Raw genomic sequence first — 12,674 nt, 5'->3', positions numbered from 1 at the left:
TGTCGTGGGAATCGGGGTTGGCGGTTGCGGGACGCGGAGCGGTGGCGGGTGAGAGGAGTCAGGGCGGCGATAGGGGGTCGAGGAGGGGCTGGAGGTGGCGCAGGATGGCGGCGGAGGGGACAGAGGTGGTGCAGGACGGCGATGGCGTGGCATGACGGCTGTCGGGCGGCGACGACAGTTGCGGTCGACGGCTGGGAGGAAGAGGAAGGGGGGATGAAATGGAAGGCAGTTGGCGTTGGCGCGGCCGCCAGTTTTACATCTTCTGTAGGTGGAGATGCAAATTTGGACCGCGAGGTGTTGTAGTTTACATCTTCAAAAAACGGAGATATAATTTTTTTGCATCTATACCATTTGTTGGAGAGGTGTTTTTGGCCTCGGAGATGCAAGCAATAGTATCTTCTATTGAAGATGCTCTAACATCATATCTAAGGGAGACCCACAAAACTCCAACATATGACCGACCGAACACTATTGTTACTTCTGTAATTTAACGCGGTCCTGCATCAAAGACAAACGTGGAAAAGCTCTGCGGGAGTCCGAACATGCACTTGATCAATTACATGCATGCCGTTCTCTTCTCTCTTTCCTCCCATCCGCACATGCATGGCCCCCTTCTCCTCTCTCTTCTTCCAACCGGTACTAAACCATAAATATCTCCACCATATGCATGGTCCCCATCTACATTTTCTCCTCTCAACATGATACCACCCCCTTTTCGGTTTGAAGGGCTCATCTCAAAACTTTCATTTTTCCGTTTTATAAGTCTTATTTCTATTGCTTTCCATCACACACTTAGATATCAAGGTGCCCTAAATCACTTCATGCAAGGATTAAAAAATTCACCAATGCATGTAAAAGTTATTAATTATTTATTGGTCATATGCATGCATTGCATTTAATGAAACGAGCTCTTTAGTTAAGTACTTTTGCAAACTATCAAAATTATTTCATCACTCATCATCTATCTTAGTTGGTGAAATTTTTGAATTAAGCCCTATAAACCGAAAAAGAGGAAGTACTTTGTAATTAGCGTTGGATGGCTCCTCCTATCATGTTCATGGACCGTGTCTAGACATAAAAACGAATATATAGTGAAGAAATTTGTGGATCGGTGTTAAAGATGTCCTAACAGGTTAAGTGGCAAAAATAGTGCTCCAATATGCAAAACACAGCCGCGATGCATTTTAGGGCATGACTTTTACATCGTCTTCAGGGCTGGCCATGGCATTTTGAGGGCCCTAGTGCGATCAGGTATAATGGACCGATGACTATATTAGGATGAAAAGAAGTATTCACAAGTCTAATATAGAGTATATACTATAAAAATCACTATAAAAGTACAAACATCGGAAAATAAATTATTATTTGCAAATAAGATACTAATACATAATGAATATGTAATTATACGACACATGCTTCAACAAACCGTAAAAGGTATTAATCACGCAACATTTTTATAAGAAAGGAGAGAAAACACGCGAATTTTGAGGTCCTCACTCCTCAACTCAACTTTGGAATACATTTTTAAGTCTTGGCTCCTCAACTCAATTTTGGGATAAATTTTAAAGTCCTAACTCCTCAACTCAACCCTGGGATAAATTAGAAGTACAAACATTTCTGGAGTCCTGATCTCTTCGGGCTTGAGTCAATTAATTGAGAAGAAAGGGACTAACGGTGGCACTTTTCTAGAAATATATGAAACAATTGGCATTTTTTAGGGTACAAATAACCAAGCGAGTAGCAAATCTACAACGTCTCTCCCATAGTTATAAATAGCCCGCTATAGCCCCGCTATAGCCTCGCTATAGCCTTTTCAGCAGGGTGCCGCTAAATGGTATCATGTATAAATATGCCGCTATAGCCCGCTATAGCTCCGCTATAGCTGATTTAGAGGATCGCCGCTATTTGCCGTAGCCCGCTATTTAAAACATTGGTCTCTCCTAGTGGACCGGCCCTGCTGCATCATTTTCTTTTCTTCATCTGTAGTAAAACCAAGTATACACACATGTACACAGGGTATGGGCCCTGCTGGGGCTGGGCCCTAGGCGGCCACACTCGCCGCCATGGCTTAGGGCTGGCCCTGATCGTCTTCTATGGCAAAAATATTTATACGGTCCAAAATTCTCCTCTCTTTGGCCTAGGAGCATCTTCAATGGATGATCTTCATTTTTAAAAAGGGAGTTGGTAGCTGGTATTAAGAGTTTTTTAGGTTTATTTTTAGGATAATTGAATTTATGCCCCTAGTTGGGTCACATTCGGCAGGTTTACCCCTAGTTTCAGAAAACACTCATTCCCGTCCAAACCACTTTGCTTCGCTTATGCTTTTTCTATTTAAGCGTTTGTCCGTCACTTTAAAAACTTTACAAAATATTCATACCAACTCAGAAAAATGATTATCAAAATGTTCACAAAAACATTACCTATATGCTGCTCTCTTCTCGTGATGATCTCCCTCGCGTGCTCTCCTCCTATGTTGCCGCCAGCCCAAGGACCTCAAAAGAGAAGGACACAAGCTAGGGTTCTAGCCCCTACCTCCCTTCGTTTGTCTGTTAGACCGACCTCCTCGACGACGCACCACCCCCTACGAACATCTCTTTTCTCTACCAACGATGCTCTTATTGGCTTTGAAAGAGCCAAAGAGAATCGATTCTATGTTTGGAGTCTTATCTGCTAGTGTGTTTTGCATTGTTATGGAGGCTTTGTCTTCTTCCCCTGCCTCCAACCCTGCAGAGTTGGAGGAATTGAAGCACAAGCTTGCAAGGTCCAAGGAGGATTTGTTGTTGCTTCAGTAGAAAATGAAGGAGGCGTCAGATAACGAATTGGTGTACGTGTTATTTTTGGATTGTCGAGCAACTTGTTATCAATTCAAGTACCTTTTGTATTTGACAGAGACCAAGAAGGACCTGGCCATCTTGTTGGTCAAGCTTAAAAAAGCTTGGTCATACGCTGAGCAGCAAAAGGCCGTGGCTCTGCAAAACACAAAAGATCTTGTCGAGGAACAAAAACATCGGCAAGCTGCTCAAGCTTAGATCTCCGAGGTTGATGAGGACCCGAAGAACGTGTTCATTGAACGCGATGCTCTGAAGGCTTCAAAGGACCAGGATGCAGCCAAGCTCAAGAAGCTCGCGTTGGAGCATCAAGAAGCTCGCGTTGGAGCATCAAGAAGCTACTTGCTGGCCAAATCTGCAAAGGAGGAACTTTGGCATGCTATTGATATAGCTGCGGGTAAGTTGTACTTACTACGATGTACCTTTGGTAATCAAGCATTTTCCGAGCCGACACAAAATTGGCATAAGCATGGTGGAGGCGTGCCAATATTTCAGTGGGCGCCAAGACACAACTGTCCAGATTCCTTGTGGATGCAATTCCAGGAGCCCGCTGATGACGAGGTGATGTATATGCTTCTCTCCCCTCGTTGGACCCCAAGTGGAAGGTGGAGATGTAGTCAACAACAAACTTCCCTTACACGGAGACTGTAAGGTTTATCGAACCAGAAGGACTCCTAGGCTCAACAAGTAGGTGTCTCATGTCCTGGTCAGCAGAAGACGTGGACATGCACACACAACAAATAACTTTGCTCCCAACGAGTATAGAGAGGTTTTCAATCTCTCCGTCCTTGTAGTTTGCAAAGGATCAAAACACAAGCGGGAAGGTAATAGTGATTGCAACGGAAAAGTAAATAAAGTGGTAAATAGTGGAGGTGTAAGCAATGATGGTGATATGGACCGGAGTCACATGACGTTCACTAGTGATGTCTCTCTCCCAAAACACGATAAACAACTATGCTAGGGTAAACAAATCACAGTTGGGAAATGACAGAATTATGATCGCACCGCAATGCTAATTATGCTCCTTGATAGTTAGAGGTTCAATAGTAATGGGCAATACGCCAAGACAAGTAGACCGTTTATTCATCAACATCTACTTACTAATCATCCACCTTGAGATATCTATCAAGAACATCTCTCCGGTATTAAGTTGCGAGCCCCACCCAAAGTCTAAACTCAAAGCAACGGACAACTGCATTAACGAACTATGCGTAAGGTAAACAATCCTTGCAACCTTGGTCACAAACATCGTTGTTTTCTCCCTGGTGGCAACAAGCACATCCCCTAGTCTCATGTTTCTGTCACTCAAGCTAGACATCGAGGGGCCCAAACCCAAAATCATGCATAACGCTCCCTCTTGGAGTTACGATCTACTACTTGGCCAAAGCAATATAAAGCAACGGAGAACATGCATGAATCACTAAGGAACATAATATAAAAGGATAATCAAATATATAACTCATAACAATCTGAACATAATCTCATAATCCATCGGATCCCAACAAACCGAGCATAGCAATAGCAAGAGAATTACATAGATGCCTTGATCATGTAGGACGGCTCACAAGGACTAACCATTGAAGCACAAGATTGGAGAGAAGACATCACATAGCTACTGGTCATGGACTCGTGGTCCAAGGGAAACAACTCACGGCACATCCGAGAGGCGTCCATGGCGGTGGAGAAGCTCCCGAACGTCAATCCTCCCTCCGACGGGATGCCGGGAAGAGGTCTCCTGACGCTCCCGATCTCGGAAGCGCTGCGGCGGCGGAACGATGGAGAAATTAGCGATTCCAGATTGTCTACGAGGGTTTCCTCATGGAACACTAAATATAGGCCAAAGGAGGGCACCGGAGGAGGTGGGGCCCACCCAAGCGACCTCCTGGCGCGGCCTGGGGCCTGGCCGCGCCAGCAGGCCGTCTGGCCCTCCTTCGGTGATCCCGAAGCTTCTGTTTCGCTGATTTGTTTATATATTTTTCTGGATTTTTTGGGCTTCGAAAAATTGGGTAAAAGCCCGTGCAAAAAAGACATCAACAAATAGAAACTGGCACTGGGTCCACTGAGTTAGTAGGTTAGTCCAAATATGTGTAAAATGATATAAAAGTGTAGCAAAACATATAACAATGTCACCCAAAACATCATGGAACAAGCAGGAATTATGGATATGTTTGGGACGTATCACCCGCCGCCCCACCCCACACCCCTGCAAAGCGTCATATCATGGTTGATGGAAATGATGTCCATAAAACCTGCAGGGTAAGTCTTGCTAGTTCAGACCTTTCCATCCCTAAGATAAGCTTTCAGAGATGGAGACACTAAGAAAAAGAACTCACTTGACAGACTGAGGTGCTTCAAGTACTAAAAAGGACCCCGAGTCCAAGTTCTTAAGACCACTGCCAATCATAAACGATCGACAGTAGTCTCGGGGACTACACCCAGTGGGTGCACTCAGCGTGTCACCCCTGGATAAAACACCACTCGACCAGGTTTGACCTGCCCGAGTAATAAAAAAAGAGAGAGCAAACATGCAAAATTGTCTCTACCAAACCCCCGCCGATGAAAGTGCATGTAGTTCCCATGTGTGGTTTTGGTAATTGATGACAATCCTAATGGACTAATGTTTGCATTGAGTTATACATTTGAAGGAATGGTCTATATGCAACACATGAAGAATATTTGATGATTTGAAGTATGCTTGTTCCATGAATATGCAAGAAGGAGCTCGAATGAATTCTAAATGAATGTCATATACATATTGTTGTGCATGCATCAAGGATGATCTCAATGAGTGAATCAAATATGATACGATCAAGATGAATTCCATGTGATGAACTAATGTGATCTATGTGGAGTTCATTGAGGATCTTAGACATTCTCATGCGTTGGCTTATGGTTTGAGCCATGATGGATCAAGATCTTGAGAGAATAATTAAAGAGAAGAATTTTACATATGTCTTGAAAATAAGGTCATGATGAGCTCATATGTTGTATCATGAAGACGAGCAAGTTATAGCCAATATGATATTCATGGAGAAACTTGGTATGGTCATGGTGAATTGAGATATTGGCAATCATTTCTTAAAGGAATGAAGCCTAACAAGAAATCAATAGGGCCTTCAAGGCATCAATATTAATCATGGATCTAAGACAAATGTTGACCAAGATGAAGATCAAAGAGTTAACTCAAAGTTGGTCATCACACAAGCGCAAATGATGTACCACATGGGATCGTGTGGTATGGTAAGTAATTGTCATTTGCACGTTGTGTATGTTGGAATTATGCCCTAGAGGCAATGATAAATAAGTTGTTATTATAATTCCTGTATCAAGATAATAGTTTATTATCCATTCTATAATTGTATTGATTGAAGACTTAGATACATGTGTGGACACATAGACAAAACACTATCCCTAGCAAGCCTCTAGTTGGCTAGCCAGTTGATCAAGGATAGTCTCGGTCTTCTGACTATGTACAAGGTGTTCTTGCTTGATAACTAGATCACATCATTGGGTGAATCATGTGATGGACTAGACCCAAACTGATAGACGTAGCATGTTGATCGTGTCATTTTGTTGCTACTGTTTTCTGCGTGTCAAGTATTTATTTCTATGACCATGAGATCATATAACTCACTGGCACCGGAGGAATGCTTTGTGTGTATCAAACGCCACAACGTAACAAGGTGACTATAAAGATGCTCTACAGGTATCTCCGAAGGTGTCCGTTGAGTTAGTATGGATCAAGACTCGGATTTGTCACTCCGTGTGACGGAGAGGTATCTCGGGGCCCACTCGGTAATACAACATCACACACAAGCCTTGCAAGCAATGTGACTTAGTGTAAGTCACGGGATCTTGTATTACGGAACGAGTAAAGAGACTTGCCGGTAAACGAGATTGAAATAAGTATGTGCATACTGACGATCGAATCTCGGGCAAGTAACATACGGAAGGACAAAGGGAATGATATACGGGATTATATGAATCCTTGGCAGTGAGATTCAATCGATAAGATCTTAGTAGAATATGTAGGATCCAATATGGGCATCTAGGTCCCGCTATTGGATATTGACCGAGGAGTCCCTCGGGTCATGTCTACATAGTTCTCGAACCCGCAGGGTCTGCACGCTCAAGGTTCGGCGATGTTTTATGCGTATTTGAGTTATATGGTTGGTTACCGAATGTTGTTCGGAGTCCCGGATGAGATCATGGACGTCATGAGGGTTTCCATAATGGTCCAGAGACGAAGATTGATATATAGGATGACCTCATTTGATTACCGGAAAGTTTTCGGCATTACCGGGAATGTACCGGGAGTGACGAATGGGTTCCGGATGTTCAACGGGGGGGGGGGGGGAGCCCACCCGGGGGAAGCCCATAGGCCTTAGGGGTGCCACACCAGCCCTTAGTGGGCTGGTGGGCAAGCCCAAGAGGGCCCTTGCGCAGGAGAGAAGAAAAATCAAAGAGAAAATAAAAAAAGGGGAAGTGGGAAAGCAGAGAAGGACTCCACCTTCCAATCCTAGTTGGACTAGGATTGGAGGAGGATTCCTCCTCCCCTCCTTCGGCCACCCCTTGGGGATCTCTTGAGCCTCAAAGGAAGGCCCCTCCCCTCCCTCCTATATATACTGAGGTATTAGGGCTGATTTGAGACAACTTTGCCACGGCAACCCGACCACATACCTCCACGGTTTTTCCTCTAGATCGCGTTTCTGCGGAGCTCGGGCGGAGCCCTGCTGGAATAAGATCACCACCAACCTCCGGAGCGCCGTCACGCTGCCGGAGAACTCATCTACCTCTCCGTCTCTCTTGCTGGATCAAGAAGATCGAGATCATCGTCGAGCTGTACTTGTGCTGAACGCGGAGGTGCCGTCCGTTCGGCACTAGATCGGAGCGGATCGTGGGACGGATCGCGGGACGGTCCATGGGACGGTTCGCGGGGCGGATAGAGGGACGTGAGGACGTTCCACTACATCAACCGCGTTTCTTAACGCTTCCTGATGTGCGATCTACAAGGGTACGTAGATCGGAAATCCCCTCTCGTAGATGGACATCACCATGATAGGTCTTCGTGCGCGTAGGAAATTTTTTGTTTCCCATGCGACGTTCTCCAACAGTGGCATCATGAGCTAGGTTCATGCGTAGATGTCATCTCGAGTAGAACACAAAAGTTTTTGTGGGCGGTGATGTGCGATTTGCTGCCCTCCTTAGTCTTTTCTTGATTCCGCGATATTGTGTGATCGAAGCGGTTCGGACCGACATTACTCATATGCTTACAAGAGACTGGTTTCATCGCTAGGAGCAACCCCGTTGCTGAAAGATGACTGGCGAGTGTCGGTTTCTCCAACTTTAGTTGAATCGGATTTGACCGAGGAGGTCCTTGGATGAGGTTAAATAGCAATTCATACATCTCCGTTGTGGTGTTTGCGTAAGTAAGATGCGATCCTACTAGATACCCATGGTCACCACGTAAAACATGTGTAAGGACGTGGATGGCGCCTAGAGGGGGGGGGTGAATAGGCGCTTTAAAATAATTAAGGTTTAGGCTTGAACAAATGCGGAATAAAACTAACGTTTAATTTGTCAAGCACAAAACCTACAAACAACTAGGCTCACCTATGTGCACCAACAACTTATGCTAAGCATGATAAACAACTAAGTGATAGCAAGATATATTACAATAAACAATATGTCTATCACAAAGTAAAGTGCATAAGTAAAGGGTTCGGGTAAGAGATAACCGAGGCACGGGGAGACGATGATGTATCCCGAAGTTCACACCCGTGCAGATGCTAATCTTCGTTGGAGCGGTGTGGAGGCACAATGCTCCCCAAGATGCCACTAAGGCCACCGTAATATCCTCACGCCCTCGCACAATGCAAGATGCCGTGATTCCACTAAGGGACCCTTGAGGGCGGTCACCGAACCCGTACAAATGGCAAACCTTGGGGCGGTCACCGAACCCGTACACGTGACAACCCTTTGGGGCGGTTACCGGTACCCGTACAAATTGCTCGGGGCAATCTCCACAACCTAATTGGAGACCCCGACGCTTGCCCGGAGCTTCACACCACAATGATTGAGCTCCGAGACACCACCATGCTTCTAGGACGCCAAAGCATCCACGAAGAACAATATCTAGGGTACTAAGTACCAAAGGTAGTAAGCTTCTCAATTTCTCACTTCCACGTATCACCATGGAGAACTCAAACCAATGCAACTAATGCAATGGCAAGAACACACGAAGTGGTCAAGTCCCTCACACTGAAATCCCTCCACAACAACGAAAGCTATGGAGAAATATGAGAGGAAGAACAAGGAGCTCACAAAGAACTCCAAGATCTAGATCCAAGGGGTTCCCCTCACATAGAGGAGAAAGTGATTGGTGGAGATGTGGATCTAGATCTCCTCTTTCTTTTCCCTCAAGAACAAGCAAGAATCATTGGCGGGATTAAGAGTAAGCAAGCTCTAAGAATGTCAACAATGGAGGTAGAACAAGAGCTCAACGGATGGATAACACTAAGGGGGAAGAAGACCCCCTTTATATAGTGGGGGAAGGAATCAGACCGTTACCCCCACTTATAGCCCGAGCCCAGCGGTACTACCGCTGGCTCCAGCGGTACTACCGCTGATCCTCCGACGGTACTACCGATGGCTGCAGCGGTACTACCGTTGACCCTCCAACGGTACTACCGCTGAGCCCATGGTAGCGCAAAGAAACTACCGGGACAACCACCGCCAAGAAAGTCTTCGCAAAAAGTCCGACGCAGTACAACCGCCAAGATGACGGTATTAAAGTCCTGGAGCGGTACTACCGCTGACCAGGGGCGGTACTACCGCTGGGACAATGGTACTACCGCCAGCGTGAGCGGTACTACCGCTAGGTCCAGCGGTACTACCGCTCGCCACTGAAACAACCATAACTTTCACATACGAGCTCCGAATCGAGCAAACCCAAGCTTGTTGGATTCAGGACGACAAGAGCAAACCCAATCGAGGAAATCTTAAGACCATGCAGATATGAAAATGCCAATGATATAGAGATGTGAGTCCTCTATGAATGAAGAACCGGCAAAAACTCCAACATCGAAAACATCCTAGTAGATGCATATGGACTCCGTTTTCGATGAACTCGAGCTTGTCACGAAGATGACCATAAGCTCTAAAACTCACAAAGAGAAACACCAAACAAGAACCAAGAAGTATGATGCAAGGATGCAAATGGTTTGAGCTCTCAACAAACGATACGATCAAGCTACTCACTTGAGAGCCCCCTTGATAGTACAACAATCTATCCTAAACAGAAAACCTATCAAGGGCAAACCTATACCTTGCACCTCGTCCTCTTGAGCTAGATGATGATGATCTTGGCTTCCTCAAGATGGACCACCTTTCTTGATTGCATTGGCTTGATGAAGACTAGTTGATTGCTCCCCCATACTCACTATGGGTGAGCCACTCTTCAACATATCTTCACAAGTCCATTGCCACCACAATGGACGGCAAGCTTCAAGCATGATATCTTCGTGCTGATCCACTTGAACTTGCACACCGCAATCTTCATGAAGATCACAACTTGACGTCATACTTCATGGGTTGTATGAGATCTTCCCTTTGACGCAAGCCCATGGAAACACACCTAACCCCCACATAGAACTCTCATGAAGACCATGGGTTAGTACACAAACACGTAATGGACAATGCTTACCATACCATGGGATCACTTGATCCCTCTCGGTACATCTTGTACGCTTTGTGTGTTGATCATCTTGATTTACTCTTTGTCTGAGATCTTGATCAACCTTGTGTCTCTATGACCATACTTTGGATAATACCTAGAATACCATCTTGGTCATCATATAAACTCCTTGAACCCAACAGATGGACTTCAAGAAGTGCCTATGGACAAATCCTATAAATGTAACTTAAGGCAACCATTAGTCCATAGGAATTGTCATCAATTACCAAAACCACATATGGAGATATATGCTCTAACAACATGCAACAACAATTAGAGGACGTCTAACTTGTTTTTGCAGGGTATGCTTGTGATGTGATATGGCCGACGATGTGATGTGATATATTGGATGTATGAGATGATCATGTTGTAATAGTTAATATCGACTTGCACATCGATGGTACGGCAACCGACAGGAGCCATAGGGTTGTCTTTAAACTAATGTTTGTGCTTGCAGATGCGTTTACTATATTGCTAGGATGTAGCTTTAGTAGTAATAGCATGAGTAGCACGACAACCCCAATGGCGACACGTTGAAGGAGATCATGGTGTGGCGCCAGTGACAAGAAGATCGTGCCGGTGCTTTGGTGATGGAGATCAAGAAGCACATGATGATGGCCATATCATGTCACTTATGAATTGCATGTGATGTTAATCCTTTTATGCACCTTATTTTGCTTAGAACGATGGTAGCATTATGAGGTGACCTCTCACTAAAATTTCAAGACGAAATTGTGTTCTCCGCGACTGTGCACCGTTGCTACAGTTCGTCGTTTCGAGAAACCACGAGATGATCGGGTGTGATAGACTCAACGTTCACATACAACGGGTGCAAAACAGTTGCACACGCGGAACACTCGAGTTAAGCTTGACGAGCCTAGCATGTGCAGACATGGACTCAGAACACATGAGACCGAAAGGTCGATCATGAATCATATAGTTGATATGATTAGCATAGGGATGCTTACCACTGAAACTATCCTCAACTCACGTGATGATCAGACTTGAGCTAGTGGAATTGAAGCATGAACCACTCAAATGACTAGAGAGATGTACTTTTTGAGTGGGAGTTTAGCAAGTACTTTGATTAGTTAAACTCTAAATTATCTTGAACATAGTCTAAGTCCACTTTGAATATATTTGTGTTGTAGATCAACGGCTCACGCGACAGTCACCCTGAATTTTAATATGTTCCTAGAGAAAGCTAAGTTGAAAGATGATGGAAGCAACTTTGTAGATTGGGCTCGTAATCTTAAGTTGCTCCTACAACCTGGGAAGAAGGATTATGTCCTTAATGCTGCGCTAGGAGATGAACCACCCGCCGCGGCTGACCAAGATGCTAAGAACGCTTGGTTAGCACGCAAGGAGGATTACTCAGTAGTTCAATGTGCAGTCTTGTATGGCTTAGAACCGGGACTTCAACGTCGCTTTGAGCATCATGGAGCATATGAGATGTTCCAGGAGTTGACATTTATCTTTCAGAAGACTGCCCGGATCGAGAGGTATGAGACCTCCGATAAATTCTATGCTTGCAAGATGGAGGAGAATTCGTCTGTCAGTGAACATGTGCTCAAAATGTCTGGGTACTCAAACCGTCTAGCTGAGATGGGGATTGAACTCCCGCAAGAGGCTATCACTGACAGAATTCTTCAATCACTGCCACCAAGCTATAAGGGCTTCGTGTTGAACTATAACATGCAAGGGATGAACAAGTCACCCGACGAGTTATTCGCGATGCTGAAATTCGCAGAGTCAGAACTCCATAAAGAGCATCAAGTGTTGATGGTGAATAAGACCACTAGTTTCAAGAGAAATGGCAAAGGAAAGAAGGGTAATTCAAAGAAGAGCGGCAAGCCTGTTGCCAATCCGATGAAGAAACCCAAAGCTGGACCTAAGCCTGAAACGGAGTGCTATTATTGCAAGGGTATGGGTCACTGGAAGCGCAACTGCCCCAAGTATCTGGTTGATAAGAAAGCGGCCAAAGAAAAATCAGGTATATTCGATATACATGTTATTGATGTGTACTTAACCAGCTATCGTAGTAGTCCCTGGGTATTCGATATCGGTTCTATTGCTCATATTTGCAACTCGAAACAGGAACTGCGGAATAA

Source organism: Hordeum vulgare, chromosome 3H, assembly GCF_904849725.1.
Source record: "Hordeum vulgare subsp. vulgare chromosome 3H, MorexV3_pseudomolecules_assembly, whole genome shotgun sequence".
Taxonomy (NCBI): Eukaryota; Viridiplantae; Streptophyta; class Magnoliopsida; order Poales; family Poaceae; genus Hordeum; species Hordeum vulgare.
Note: the sequence above shows the minus strand (reverse complement) of the source record.